At 34.6% G+C, this 10,846-nt stretch overlaps 1 pseudogene; it reads right to left on the reverse strand.

Annotated features, from left to right (window-relative positions):
- Positions 1-278: 278 nt before the first annotated feature.
- LOC122096873 lies at positions 279-378 on the reverse strand (annotated as a pseudogene).
- Positions 379-10,846: the final 10,468 nt, after the last annotated feature.

A 10,846-nucleotide genomic window follows, 5' to 3' on the forward strand; every position in this document is an offset into this window, starting at 1 on the left:
TATGTGTTGTTACATTTGTATTTTTTATTGTGAAAATACTGTACGGAGGGGTTACAATTACATGGGCAAGATAATGAGTAAATTTCTTATCAAGCATTGTAGCCTCCTCCTTTGTTTCCCCTTCCCATCCCTTCCCATCCTCCCCCTGCCCCCCCACTCAATCCTCCCCACTACCCCCCCCCGCACTAAAGTTGTAAAGTTCATTTTTGACATAACAACTTGTATTTTTGTAATCAATTTTTTAATAACTGTTTTTCATTTCTTGCTTCTGAAGAATGAAAAATATTGAATTCTTCACAAATTTTCATATCATCCTTTTGCAAATGCCATGATAATCTCTATATTGTTGTAATTTGGGTAAACGTGCTGCTGAAGCATGTAGTATCCTGTAAATTTAAGTAGTTAATGATGCAATCTTTATACAGGCATATATCCTTGGTTGACTGTTTGTAACCAGGAAACCTTATTGTTCCTAAAAATGCTATTGATCTTAATTCTCTAAAATTCTGTGTATATTGGAAAAAACATATTGTTTGGTCGATTGCTCACATTTGCAATTTTTTGTCAATGACTATTTCAAGTTTTTTTCATTTTAAATTCGATCATACTTTGAAGCCTTTATAGCTAGGTCCAAAGGTGATAGCTTTTCAAGTACTTATTTATCAACTGAGTTAGCTTTGTGGAGCTAATGGATTCAAAGCAAGCCTTGCTTAAAAGCTACTTCTAAACTTCTGGGCTTAAAATTTCCTAAATGAGGTCGTACTGGCACAATTGTCTACCAGACCATTTACTCTTCTTTCATATAGCAACAGACCAACCAGAATATCTTACCCTGACAGCATAGATTGTCTTACTGGAACAAAACTAATCTTAGTTAAAAAGGATCATGGAGAGATGAACAATTAAGACAGAATCATTTAGACTAGAAGGTATTTTATCAAAATATAATTGTTTCTTATACCTAATATTTCAAAAGTAGCTAAAGCCAAGAAGATGAAAAAGTTTTCACATGCATGATTACCTAATGTCCTGGCCAGTCTACCATCCAACCAGGCAGGAATTTACACTACTGCCTTTCTTTCACCAAATATTTTCATAGTTACAAGAGAAGTCTATATGTTTCTCCTTGATATTAGGCCTTAAATTGGTGATGTTTATCACAGTGTTTCCTCTTGCCTCTAGGATGTAAAACTACAAATGGTAAAGCTTTAGGTCCAACTCTGCCAAACACTGAGGTAGAAATAATGAAGCAATACTTTAAAACACAGTTGCTTTTGATGCCCTAACCACAACAGTACATTGCAAAACATGTGCCTTTTTCTTACATTATATATAGTTATATATTTTATCTTTATTCGTGCTAATATTTTATTTCACACAGTGAAACTTACTAGAATTAATTGATAATTTGACATATAAATAGATTGGAATATAAATAATAAGGTTTAGAATGTACATTAGAATATAAAAAGCATCAATTCAATGTCTTCGGTATAAACTTTTGATACCTTCTAAGTGTTCTTGGTCTTCTGAATTCACATTGTAAAAAAAAATTATTGTTTTCCTCTAATCTATAAGGGACTTTACCCTGCTGCTCTGTTTATTGTTTTAATTCACTGATGCCAAAATATTTTTCTCCAATTTCGGAAGCCTTCCTACTGATTATACCCAATTTTTCTGATATGATATCTAAAAGGTATTACTCTTCTGCAGGACCCATGGGTCCTAGGATCCCAGGTCCCAGTTATCTGCTTCATCAGATAACAAGGGCAAGATATCTAACCTAGACTCATGAAACATGTCAACAGAAAGTAATTGAAAATCCATCTCAATTCCTTACGACACCAGAATTAGCAGTATGCAATTGTGAAATGCAATGCAACTTAAAATGCAAGATGAGATCACAAAATCTAACAGAAAGTACAGCAATTCAAACTTTCAAAAAAATGACCAGACCATATGTGTGACCAAGATCACAAATGTCACAAAATTATTTTTAATACCCCTCTTCTAATGATTACTGAAAGATTTAGTCCAGCATAAGTAGGCCAAAAAAATAGTTCCTGAACGATAGATCCATAATTGGTCTACCAAGGCTAGGAAAACTTGACTTCAGGTCAAATATAATTCACAAAAACATTAATTGAGAAGATCGTTAATGCTTCAAAATACTGGTACTTCAGTAAAACTTGGTTCTGTTGTATAAAAATGTTATCATTCACAAACAAATGACAACCTACATTTAATCTCCTGAAAACAGTTTCCTTTTCAAATAATATTTTAAAAATCACATTCACCAAAATAACATTTGACAAGTAGACGATAGTGACATTACAAATTTTTCAAGTTTAGGGTGCAAGTTACAATAGAGTTGATTAATTTCTCCAGCACTAACGCCAAGCAGTTTCAACCATTCATTAAAGTGCAGAAATAGTACCACCCACCATTTGTGTTGTTCAGTAGGTGCCTTCCAGAAATGTGTCAAATAGAACAACCTTCCATAATCCAAACCCAAACACTAGCTAATATAGTAAGTTTTATCACTTAATAAGGTACATTTTAAAAAGTCACAAATAGATGCTTTATCATATGTTGTTTTATGTTTTCCCTATCTGTCTAACATAGTAAGAAATATGACTTAAAGTCATGAATATGGGTACTCATCAGAGATGTGACAAACATAAAATCTGTCTTCTATTTCTATCATATTCCTCTATAGTAGTAAATCATGGTTTTCTTCTTTTTCCAAAACTTATAGGTAGTAGAAAATATTATCCCATGTAAAATAAAATAATCACAAACCTTTTAACAAAGCCATTTATAAAATTTTGTAGTTAGGAATATATTCTAAGCCATATTTAAACTTTCTTGATGAATAAAGATTAATCTTCCAAATGGATGAGAATAAAATCATGTCTAGGTCCTTCACGTCTCCAGTCTTGCAAATTGTTATTGCAGATGAATAAATTATGGAAATATAAGCTGACATCAGTTCAAGTATATTCAGGATTGAAACTCCATGGAATGTATTTAAACCTTTCAAAATATTAACAGACAGTTTACCAGAATGACTATCAGGAAGTAGAAACCAGAGAGGAATAATAGTAAAGACATAGAATGAATGACAAATGGAACAAGGGACAAGTACAGCTAGAATACTCAATGTACACATGTGATAAAGGACGTGGTAAATCTGAAATAAATCTTGGAGAAGGGTTTGGTTGAGAATGACAGAAGGAGTCACTCTGATCCAGGAGAATTGGACAATTAGATAGACATATTTATTGTAATACACTTGCAAAACTTTTTGAAAATTAGTTAAAAAACACAACAAAAAACAAAAAAACACAAAAATCACAACCAAACAGCAATCTCTAGAAAGGATGAATGTGACCACTCAAAATTTTAAATAGTTAATGAAAGGTAGTCTTGGGAAAGCAAACAAAGCTGTTCAAAGAGGGCAGTTTTGGGTAGCAGAGAATTTTGAACAGATTTAAATAGATTGTCTAAGGATATGAATCACCTATATCTGCTGCAAATATTTTCTTCTGTGAGTTCTCTTTGTCTGCAATGGATAATCCAGTCCTCAGCCACACTTTATAGCTTGTGAAGATAGAATGGGAGAAACAATATCAAGAACCCATTACTCCACTGGAGACAGAAAAGTCCTCTATGTTTTCTTTCATCTCTCTTAAATACTCTTTCGTCAAACTTTTAAGGCAAGTGATTTCTTTTGATTTTTCTTTTTCTTTTTTAATTTAATTTAATTTTATTTTATTTGTTGACATACTGTACAGAGGGGTTACAATTACATGGGTAGGATAATGCATACATTTCTTACCAAGCATTGCAGCCTCCTCCTTTGTTTACCCTTCACATCCCTTCCCAGCCTCCCCCCTCACCTCCAATCCCAATCCTTCTCCTTCCTCCCCGTTCCCCCCGCCCCGCACCGACATTGTAAAGCTCGTTTTGGACATGAAAACTTGTACTTCTCATTGTTGCAACAGGTCCACTTGTTTCCTTAAACAACTGGTTTTTCCCCATGTCCTCCACAAGTTATACTGACATCAAATATAGAGAAAGCAGGGGTTATACTGTGGGGGAGGGATATACAAAGCAACAAAGAGATAATCTTATAAATACCTTAGAAACATATGCATGAAAGAAAAAAACATTAAAATACATATCTAAGGGTTCATTTTCCTGACATCACATTATCTGACCTTTTCCGCTTGACTCATACATATACTAGATATTGCAAATAAGGGAAACCATGGGACCTATGTTTCTCTGGGCCTGGCTTACTTCACTTAATATAATTTTTTCCAAGTTTTTCCATTTCCTAACAAATGGGGCAATGTCATTCTTTCTGATGGAGGCATAGAATTCCATTGTGTATATATACCATATTTTCTTGATCCATTCATCTACTGAGGGGCATCTGGGTTGGTTCCATATCTTAGCTATGGTAAATAATGCTGCAATAAACATAGTTGTGCTGGTAGCTTTAGTGTGGTCTTGTTTGTAAACATTTGGGTAAATGCCCAAAAGTGGGATTGCTGGGTCATAGGGGAGTTCTATGTGAAGTCTTTTGAGGAACCTCCATACTGCTTTCCAAAGTGGTTGAACAAGTTTACATTCCCACCAACAATGAAGTAAGGTTCCTTTCTGTCCACATCCCCTCCAGCATCTTTTGTTGTTAGAGTTCTTGATTTTTGCCGTTCTAACTGGAATGAGGTGTTATCTCAATGTTGTTTTGATTTGCATTTCTTTTATGGCTAGGGATGTTGAACCTTTCTTCATGTGTCTATTGGCCATCCTTCTTTCTTCTTCAGAGAAGTTTCTCTTTAAGCCTTTCGCCTACTTATTTATTGGGCAGTTGTTTCTTTGAGGATTTGTTGTTGGGGGATATAATTTTTTGAGTTCCAAGTATATTTTAGATATGAGACCCTTGTCCGTTGTATGGCTATTAAAGATCTTTTCCCAATCCGTAGGCTTTCTATTGATCTTGCTAGCTATATCATTTGCCCTGCAGAAGCTCTGCAACCTTATGCAATCCCATTTGTCCAACCTTTCTTTGAATTGTTGTGTTTCCTGGTCTCTATTCAGAAAATTTCGGCCTGAGCGAAGGAGACATAGGGTTTCTCCTATTCCATCCTGTAATATTTTCAGTGTCTGCTTTGAGTTCAAGGTCTTTGATCCATTTGGAGTTGATTCTGGTGCAGGGTGATATGTAAGGATCTAGCTTTAGTTTTCTACATGTAGTTAACCAATTTTGCCAGCACCATTTACTGAAGAGGCTGTCTTTCTTCCATTCTATTGTTTTAGCTCACTTATCGAAGATTAGATGGCTATAGGTCTGTAGGTTTATTTCTGGGTTTTCAATTCTATTCCATTGGTCCTGAGGTCTGTTCTTATGCTAATACCAAGCTGTTTTGATTACTATGGCTTTATAGTAGAGTTTGAAATTTGGTATTGATATTCCTCCAGCAGTGTTCTTTCCGTTGAGGAGCGTTTTTGCTATTCGGGGTCTTTTATTGTTCCATATGAATTTTTGGATTGCCTCTTCTATTTCCTTGAAGAATGAGTTTGGAATTTTGATAGGTACATTACAACTTGTGAGGAGTACTGAGGTGAAAGAAAACTGTGAGAAAAATGAAAGGGGGTAACAAGTTTGAAAAGTTATGTATTCACTACCTCACAATTACTGTAACCCCATTGTACATCAATTTTACAATAAAATTAAATTAAAAAATAAGCTGCATAAAATATAATTTCACTGTATTGTATAGTAAATATTATTCTGTATTTTATGTAGCAACTTTTTAAAAATCAATACTATTTGGCATCTAATTTGAATCAATTACTCCTTTTTTATCAGAGAGTCATCAACTTGAATGTTATCCAACTAGACAATATTTTCACAATAAACTTGCCAATATTTTGAAAAAAGAATAAATTTAGTACTTTCTCATACTAAAACCGAAAACAGTTTAATTCTATGGAAACCCATAACTTTTAAAAGTAAATAAGTTGTTATGAGGACAGAATATATGTGTCCCTCAAAACTCCTATGACTAATAAGTACTCATTTTCAAATTCTGAACATTCCATATCTGAGAGATTCAAAACAGTACCTGTTTGCATGTTATGTAATTTTGCAATAGATGCAGTTTCCAATGGAGTGTTACAAATTGAGAAGTCAACAGAAAAATAGCCACATTCTGGTAGAGGAAAAAATTATGAAGCATCTGTAATTAATTCTTCAAGAGTAAGCACATTTTATCAGAGTAAGCTATTATTTCTATGACCATCAATCCCAGGATTTATGCCATAAAGTTATCCTAGTCCAATAGTTTCCACCTTATAAAGTGCACCTTAAAATTCCCTTAATTCACATCATGAATAGCTTATCTCTATTGTGAAAAATACTACACCTCTGATAATGTGATGCTCTCCTTGTTCTGGAAAGAATACTACAATAAACTGGGTTGCATCATTTTTCCCCTAGTGAGATTCTTGAGATGAGATCACTTGCAAATGTTATTCATTTTTATACTTTTTTAAACTATCACAGATATTCAGGATGCTAAGGTCAGAAGATTATGGTTGAAATCTCCAATAAACTCAGAAAAAGTCAGACACAAGTGGCACTGAGATTGAAGTGGTAGTGCACAATCCTTGAGTATAAACAGGCTCAGAGACAGTTTCCAGGCCCAGATCTCAAGCCCTAGGACAAACAATAAAACAAAAACAAATCCCAAATGTAGCATTTTTCTCATTGTATACAGAGGCACGTAATTAAGGAACTTGCTTCCTGTGTTACATATAGGTAGAAGAAAGAAGATGTCACACAATTATTCTCTTCAGACAATGTCATACAAAACCCTCAAAAATTGCAATTTTTTCTATATTTATAAATTAATATTGATTTGTTGGCAACTCTGTCTAGATTATTTACATTATCATCTTATACATGAACTGTTGGAATTATCTATTAACTAAGATCTAATTATAACTCGTTTGAAAGCATATTCTAGGCAAATAGAATGCCAGAAACATTTGTGAATTTGTCAATTAAACCCTCTACTTAAAAAGAATTTTGTAGTATCCTATAAAATATTAAATTACAAAAAAAACCTAAAATATTTATGTTAACTCTAAATTCTAATTTAGAAATATCTTCAAAATCCTGCATTTGATGAACTTTGCTATTTCTCTAGACTTAAGATTTTGTAATCCTTCCTCATTTCTTTAGAATCCAACAGAATGATGCTTACTTACTTTTTCAAATTTTGGGTGGTAATCATGAGCCATTTTGAATCTGGGAATATTCTATAATGAAGAGAGCATTTAAAACACAACTGAAGATTATACAGGAGTTACATTTCAATAGGAAAGCTGACTTTTCAAAACATAATGACAAAATTAGTCCAAACTTGCAACTGTGTATTCGTTTCTTGTTGTTTGGTATGTTTTATTAGACAAAATTATACTACCTGTTCCAGGGAAGGTATCGCTATTTAATTCTACTCTCTAATCTCCTGCCTTAGTCTGAGTGCTAGAATTCCAGGCTTGTATCACATTGCCTTGCTATGGTTTGTTGGTTTATTTAATCTAGACATAGACTAGCAAATTTGAACTTCTCCAATGATATTATCCAGTAGACTGACTGCTCAGAGTGTTTATGTACTATTTTCAAAGATCTTCTAAATTTGACACAGGATATGATCATTTTCAGATGCACCTGCTGGTATCTCTGATACATTCGATCCTTTTAATAATAATTACTTGACTCTCTTACTATCTCTCGTCCCTACCTATGTAATAGTCTCAAACTTTTTTGAAGAAAGTTCACTTTAGGACTTTCTAATATTAAAATTTATCTCTTAATTCTTACTCAGGACATATTTCTATTGCTTTTTTAAAACTTTTCTGAATATTGTAAGAGTTGTTTCATTTATGTATTTGTGTGTGCACATATAAGTGCCTCTGTGTGTATGTGTGTGTTTGTGTGTATGTATGCAAAAGCCTCAAGCTCTTATTCATCGATCTTGCTCATGACTGGTATTCTATCACCTGAGACATTCTTCCAATCCAGGTTTTGGCTGGTAGTGTGGCAAAGAGTGTTCGGCCCAGGCTGCATGCAAACTGAACTTCCCAGACTCCTTTATATTTTTAGGTTTTATTTCTCCAGAAGTATCAACTTTTAAACTACAAACATTTTTGTGAGTGAAAAGCCTAAGCTGTAGTCCAGATTTTTAACTCAAAATTTCATAGAAAGATGAGTATACACATTGCATATGCTGAGTGTACACTGTTAGAAATGTGATCTTAAGCAAGGTGGTGGAGAGATCTGAGGATTGGGGTTCAAAGCCAGCCCAGGTAGGAAAGTCCAAGAGACTCTTTTCTCCAATTAACTACAAGAAAACTGGAAGTGGCACTGTGGCTCAAGTGGTAGAACAGTAGCCTTGAGATGAATAGCAGAGAGACAGCGCCCAGGCCCAGAGTTCAAGTGCCAAGACCACCACCAACAACAAAATGCAAGTAAAGAAAAATAAATGCGATCTTAGCCACTAGTTCATTACTATTATAATCCCTGCTCTCTCAAGATGGACTTTTTTTCCAGTTAAATCCATGCCCTTATAGTTGACTTGAATTGGAACCAGAATTATTCTTCCATTCTACTTTTTAAAAATTTGTGTGATTAGCAAGCGTGATTTAGAAAGGGAAAGGCCTCATACTTCATGTTCCACTTAGTAACACTCCCATAAATCTACATACTAGACTTGGCTTTATTGTTTCGATGTTGTCTTATTTGTAGTCTTCTATAGTGTATTGAACCCTTATACTTAAACACAGTACTTCTCTTTCTCCTATTATTGCAAATGTTTCTCTTACTGTTAACTCATGTGCACTAGGGAAATAATGTACAGCACATATACTCAAAAAAAAATGATCTGAGGACTTTCTTCCCATTTAAAATTTGGCTTAATTTGCAGAGCAATTATGAAGTTTGAACTAAATGTACTCATGGATAATGTATTTATAAGCAATATAAATTTTATATTTTCTCTTTACTAAGTTGTCTCTGAAACACCTGTTACCTCATGCCCAAAAGTGTCCTTGTGTTAGTTCAATGAAGCCCGAAAACATTCCTTAGACCTCAAGAAGCACCAATGATTGTTACTGGACTTTGTAGAAACTGAGCCCAGGAGAGGAATTGAACATAGAGGAATGATAGAGTTCAAATTAACTTCTGCATTCCTTTTTACTGTACAAGAAAAGAATCCCAAGGCTTGAAGGAAACTCTGTCCCTTGCTTTTTCCAGTGTGTTTTTTATTCATATAAACTTGTCTGTAAACTTCTAGTTGAGAGTATTACAAAAAATAATAATGTGCCATGTGAAGACCAGCATAGAATAAAAGGAATTAACATTGTTGTTTTTTTAGTTAGTTTGTATTTGTTTTTGCCAATTGTGTGGCCTTAACTCTGGGCCTAGGCACTCTCCCTCAGGTCTTCAGCTCAAGGATAGTGCTCTACCACTTGAACCACAGCGCCATTTCTGACTTTTTCTGTTTATGTGGTACTGAGAAATCAGGGCTTCATGCATGCAAGGCAAGTACTCTACCACTGAACCACATTCCCAGCCCCTAATAACATTGTTTTAAAATTGTTCTGCTGCAAAGAATCAAAGACATGGAGGTTTAAAAGTGTCTTATGGATGGATATTTCACCCCTGAGATGATTCTCTTTTTGCAGGAGTCAGTTATCAATTCCTTTAGTCTGGTCTTAAGTTCTCCATAGCAATAAGAATTCCAAAAAAGCAGGATCCTGTGAGTATGATCCACACAAGCAGCCTCTTCTCAGACCAGTTTCCCTTTAAGGAGAGTCCCAAAGAAATATCCGGGGTTGTTTTTGTTTGCTTGTTTGTTTAGTTTGTCCTAGTTCTGGGGCTTGAACCCAGAGGCTGGACTCTGTCCCTGAACAGTTGTCTTTCTTGCCCACCTATCCTACAAGATAGTACTCTACTGCTTGAGCCAAAACTCCACTTCAGGCTTTTTTAGTGTTTATTTATAGATAAGAGTTTGACAGACTTTTCTGTCTGGGTTGGCTTTGAACTAAGACAGTAAGAAAGCCAAGTGAGATCAACAGTATGGACTTCTCTTTTGAAAAAAGAAATATTAGATGAAGTTTATTATAAAGCTAATATTTGACAATTTTTAAAAGAAGAGAATATGCCCAGCAAAGAAGCCATAACTTAAATAACTCAGCAAAAGTAGGTGTACTGAATCATTTTGTAATTATTTTTTATGCTTGGAAAGATTACTATTGACCTTGTCATTCCATTTGGGGAAACTGAAAGTCATATTTGCACTTTTTTGTTGGTCATGGAGCTTTCACTCTGATCCTGGGTGCTGTCCCTCACCTCTTCATCTCAAGTTGAGCACTCTATCACTTTAGCTAAGCACCACTTCTGGGTTTCCTGTGAATAATTGAAGATAAGGGTCTCATGGACTTTCCTTACAAGGCTTGCTTTGAACCAAAATCCTCTGGTCTCATCCTTCTGAGTAGCTAGGATTACAGGCTTGAGCTACCAGCACCTGGCTCATATTTGCATTTATGTGTACTTAATGACACTATGTAGACAAAGAATGGAAATTTGATGACATTGCAGCTTTTCAGAAAAATTGGGGTAGGAATAAATATGTCCTCATTTTTCCATGTGGTTATATTAATGACTCATGAGCTATGGGACTCTTATATTAGCATCCTATGCCATCTGTGTAGGTGTTATTTAGTGTTAGGCAATATTCACAGAGTAATATAGAAAGACTGAGATATT

This window comes from Dipodomys spectabilis, unplaced genomic scaffold, assembly GCF_019054845.1.
Source record: "Dipodomys spectabilis isolate Male_0828 unplaced genomic scaffold, ASM1905484v1 ptg000396l, whole genome shotgun sequence".
In the NCBI taxonomy this organism is placed as follows: Eukaryota; Metazoa; Chordata; class Mammalia; order Rodentia; family Heteromyidae; genus Dipodomys; species Dipodomys spectabilis.